Raw genomic sequence first — 5,812 nt, forward strand, 5'->3', positions numbered from 1 at the left:
TGTGAATGTGGTCCAAAGGCACAAAATCTGGCTCACTGGCATCAGATGCACGGTACTCAGTTAACATAGCCAATGACAGAAAATGGGACGTCAATTGATTCTGAGGATTGAGGTCTTCTATCATAATGAGATAACCTTGATGTTCACTGTGTGTGCACAAACACACACACACACACACACACACACACACACACCTAATTCTGTCTGGCAGCAGGGCGTTTTCCAGTATTTTGGGGTTAATTCCTCTTTTACAGCTATCATGTCCTATTCAGGGTCACGTGCTGTTGTTGTGACAGTCCAGGCCAACCGCTTTACTCATATTAAATAGAGGACAGTACTCATCAACACATGGATTATGGACATTTAATCCCTCATTCACCTCCAAAACATAAATAATATCTTCCTTGTATTTGCATCTAAGAGGCAGAAGTATGATATGCCACCCTGAGCATAAGAAACACTTATTACATCCCTCATCACCCACTCCTGTTTCTTCTCTGCCCTACTCGTTTTTTTTTTTTCATACTACAAGCGACATAATAAAAATAATTTCCAATAAAGTTGAACAAACAGCTACAGCAGCCTCTTATAGTCAACACCACAAACAGATTTATTATTTTTCATGGGGATTGCAAAAGAAATGAACTGCTTTCCAAAGTATTTTTCAATAAATTGGGGCAAAAATTAAATATGTGATTTGGTCCATTATTTTGATCTAAGCACTGAAGTAATTTTATGGATTATTATTGTTATTTTTGTATTAATGCAAGGCAATTTAAACAGTTTATATCATTAGAAGACAGTGACCCATGGATTAATCAAATTGCTCGCTATGCATTTAATGTTGTTTCATCAGTCATAGCTCTTTAAACTAGAACAAACACAATACAGTCAGTCTGTAAGTGTGACAGCAGACCTGGGGTCATTTTGTGACCTATATCTCTATACGTGCAGAATAAATTGTATCTGGTCTAATTAACGTACGCTGTAACAAATATGTGGAGGAGGAGAATCTGGCCTTGGAGCTTGTTTCATAACAATACCATTTGCTGCACATATGGAAATGAGACTTTTGCCCTGGTTTTTTGTTAAAGGACAGGTTTAGATTTTTCAAGCCTATGTTAATACAATACTCACATGCCCATATGTACATTGGCAGAGTTACTGGTCGCTGTAATCTTTCCTGAGGACCTTTCTAGTGCAGCTCCAGAGAAATCCATCCATCAGAAATGGGATACCAAGTCAACAGTCCTTGTTCAGTGAAAAAAAGCATTCTTAAGTGCAGCCAAAGCTAGTGCTCAACAGTCTGAGCTGGCCAAAAAGGGTCTTCCAAAATTAGTCTTCTTTATGCAAAATCCTCTGAATACACCTTTTCCATGTCAGACATTTTGACTTGTAATGGTAGGAAAAGCACAGGTGTTACAAATAACATTAAATTAAATTGTCATGGCAGTGTGACAGTGAGCCAGCATGCACAATACTAGGACCCTAGAACTAAAGCAGCTACATGAAATTCATCAATGATTCAATTTTAGTATATACACGTGTGCTTTTCCTACGGTGACATGTCAAAATCTCCTCTGTGAAAAATGCCATTCACAGTAATATATCCTAATCACTGTGGTGATCTTGTGACTTTTCTTTTATCGTCTTCTATTGAAAGTTAGGCCAAATGTGACAATTTCTTTTACAGCGGACATTTTGACTCAGTAACACTAGCTTAGCTCTGGACTTTGTCTTTTTCAAACAATTACTATCTCTTACAGTATACATCCATTCCTCCCTTTTTTCAAATTTGTCATTCCCCTATTCTCATTTCCTTTCATTCCTATGGTCCTTTACCCTTTTCCCCACAAATATCCCTTAATTTTTCCTGTTCTCTTTTGTACTTTCTATTCTTGGGCAGCCTGCTGTGTTTGCTAACCAGAGCAGAAATAAACTGTTTGTCCCCAAAACTTCATAATCAACCCCTCCCATTTCTGTTTCCCCAAAATATTAACCCCCCCCACCAACTCGCTCAAAAACCCACTAAACACATTAATACCTGTTTTCCCAATGCAAAACAAGTTTCTGAAAAAATACACACATAGGTTTCTTTCTGTCTTTCTCCGACATCTGACCAGACATATTCTAGATGGCTTTTTCTCAAATTTGCAGTTCAAAATAAGGCCCACCTTTGAGCATGTTAATATTTGTTGATGTCTAATACTGTACCATCAGTCAAAGAGGGACTCTGTGATGAGTTCTGTCATGCTGGCAGTAATGAGTGTAGGTTTTCACCCTGCCTTCAAGACTGGTATTAGCACCACCGCTCCAAAGAGGCCAACATATATCCAAATTTTGCACATGTTATTATTTGTATGTCTAATCCAGTCTATGTCTCTCATAGCCAGATTTAGGCTTGGATTCATTTACTTACAGCTTTGTGTATTCAGCTTACTTTAACCTGAGCTAATCATTATTTATTTATTTATTTATTTACTTGTGAAACAGTGACCCTTCTTGCTCAAACCCATCCTCAGCACTGCTCCATTGATTATTGTTTACTTCTGTTTACCATTTTAATAATTGCTTCTATATTAATGTATATTGCCTGCTATGTAGCAGAAGGGAGTTACAAACTCAATTTCACTATGTAACCTGTTATAATGTGACAAAATAAATCTACCTACCTACCTACCTCAACCCTGGACATTAACATCAAACTCTGGAGTTATACAGAGCTTGTTAGCTTCTTTTCACTTACTGTTTTGGTTTATTATCTTTCAGCCAGGCATTCAAACGGGCAACCATCCAGTCCTAAGTCTTACTCTTAAACCTGTGAGCTGCTGCTTCCCTGGACAGAAAAAAAACAGACTGAAGACCGACCTGCTGCCTGCCAAAGAGGCTAGAAAAATAGACCACTTTGCATTTTGCTGATGCTCCTACTGAGAATATCTGACACTGAGAGAGGAAGAAGGGGTTGAGTGTTTTACACAAGGGCATTTTAACTTGACACATGGACTCAAACAGTGACCTTTCAGTTACAAGACAGTCTGTCTCTTTGCAGTTTGCGGTGATGCTGAGGTCAGATGTCTCTATATTTAGGTATGGATTTCATATTCTTTGAAGTTTGACTGTCTCTCCCTCTCATTTTCAAATGATGAGGCTGACAGCAGCGAGAGTAACATGATTGACACGTGTCTGTTGAAATTTTCTCTCCCGTCAGTATTTGCTCAGTAAAGCAAACAATGAGATGAAGACTGGATGTAAAGTTAGTTCATAGGCCTGCATCACATTTGAGAGGTGTGAAAAGCTCATGAAGCCACATTGTAAGACTTCATGAGACACTGATGTGGCTTGACTTCAGTCACGCTAAGATCTCATTATTACTGTTTGTATACATGAATTAATTGGATGGATTTCATTGGCAAATTCTAACAAAATTAGGCTTCATGTGTTGCAGCGTGTGCAGGCTTGCTGCTGAAATTAGTTTTACACACTCGCCCTCATTGTGTGATACTGTGAATAGCTGATCATTCAACAGTCAGGAGTCGATCATTAGTCAGCGATGGAAGAGGCAGTTATATATTTAAAGAATAATTTCAGCATTTTTACTCCTGGGCGCTATTTTCACAAATTTTTGTGTCAAAATGACTAGAAGGTACAATAAGTTTTAGAACCTGTGCAGTAGATAGCTTCAGCCGGCAGCTCCAAACCAGCTCCAATGGCTGCAACATATTCCATCTGGGCAATTGTGCCCATCAAAATTACATCCAAAAAAAAGTGCTTATTTTTGCCACTGACAATGTCACACTGCTATACCAGGTGTCTGACAACATCATGGAAAATTCCTAGTAACACTCCTTGTTTTTTACTGGAATCAGAAGTCTATCCCAATGACAATTCTCACTCTGAAATCTGGTGAGAGGCAAGTTGTTGCAGGAAACGGTGGTGGAAGCAAGGGAGAGGAGAGGAGTTTGTTGTGTACATAGAGGAACTGCTAGCAAGACTTTATTGACTCCAACACTGACTCATGTTTCCACTATCATCTCGTCCTTGAGCGGGACTTCTATGTATGGTGTCACTGGGAGTTACTTGCAGGGATCCTTTCCATGATGTTGTCAGTCACCTGGTATAACAGCCTGAGCCGTGTCAGTGGCAAAAAGAAGCCCTTTTTTGTATCTTGATATCGATGGGCACATTGCCCTGAAGGAATACTTTGCAGCCACCACAGCTAGTTTACGGCTATTGGGTAAAACCATCTACTGCATGGATTCCAAAACTTTTTGTACCTACTAGTCATTTTGACACAGAAATATGTGAAAATAGGGCCCAGGTTTAAAAATTCCAAAATTATCCTTAGTAGTAGCAATACCACTGCTTAACATATGTATATGTATGGATGGATGTTCTGGTATAACATTATATAGTTAAGTACCAAAAGAAAAAGTACTCATTATGCAGAATGGCACATAATATCATAATATATACTATATCACTGGATTATAATGTTGCAGGGTTGAACTCATTTTAGTTACTTTATATTTGGTAGGATAGCTTAATCTATAACAATACATAGTTGAATTATATTTTGTATTAAGCTGAATCTGCAAGTATGAAGTATCTAGAACTGTCAAAAAATGTACAGTAATTGAGTAAGTGTATTTCATTACATTCCACCACTGCCATTAGAACTAAATTTATGTATTCCTCTTCTTGGCCACATATTTGCATATCTTTGTTGGCATCAGAGACAGTTAACAACTTTTAAATTCTTAATTTCCCACAGCTGTCTTTGCTCACTTATTCTGGTCATTCCTCCATCCCTCAGTTACATCCATCCTTTTGACTTCTTCATCATGCAGCGCCCCGCTGGTGTAGAGAGTAAATAAATGAACAAAGCAAAGCTGCCATGGGTTTATATAACTCTTTGGGACCACACATACGAATACAAATAAAAAGTCATCAGCACACATGGTCCTGTACAATCCAACCGAAACCTAAAGCTTTGACCATTTTTTTGTCTAAGCTCTTTACCTCTGCCTCATCTAAAGACAGTTGTGGCTTGATATACTCACACAGAGCATGTCTGTATGGTGTGTGTGTATGTGTGCGTGTAAGTGAACACACTCTCACATACCCAGAATGTTTCATAATTAACATGGTTGCTTCCTCTGGCCTCCCACATCTGCACTCAATCTGCCACTACTGATGAGATTTACACTTTACAGCTCAACCATTCTCTGTTTCTCACTCTGTTTCTTTCTCTGTATTTTATTTGTCAGTACATACCCTTCCTCTGGTTTTAGCGCCTGTGACACTCTCTCCACAGATTTTTACCTTTACTCCCCTCCTTCCAATTCTTCTTTTTAGCCATGGTTACAAGTCATGCGACAAAAATGTTGTGACTGATTCAGGCAGAACAAAACAACCTCCCAACAAAAGAGGCTACCAATGAAGGAAGTGAAACGAACAGATTGATCAGTCTGATTATGTTGCAGAAGCATAATATGTCACCACTGACAAGCAGCAGCAGTCATGTTATTTCATGTTCATTTTTGACGAAGCTGAGACTCTCTACTGGACTCTGCTGATAGAGATCCACTTGTTTATTATTGGAACTCTACCTGGAACCGGAATATAATTTGTACATAACCCAGCTTGAGTCCATGTTGGGTTGTGAACAGTACCATGAACAATAAAGTTCCACTCGTCCAACACTTATTGTACTTGTATGACAAGAGACAGCAATAATTGCAATAACATTAAATGATAACATGCTAACTGTATACAGGTTGACTGCATAGACTGTATATAAGAAGTGGATGCA

The sequence above is a fragment of the Micropterus salmoides genome, unplaced genomic scaffold (genome assembly GCF_014851395.1).
Source record: "Micropterus salmoides isolate LMB-PRFRI ecotype aquatic unplaced genomic scaffold, ASM1485139v1 Ms_hic_scaffold_11, whole genome shotgun sequence".
Lineage (NCBI taxonomy): Eukaryota > Metazoa > Chordata > Actinopteri > Centrarchiformes > Centrarchidae > Micropterus > Micropterus salmoides.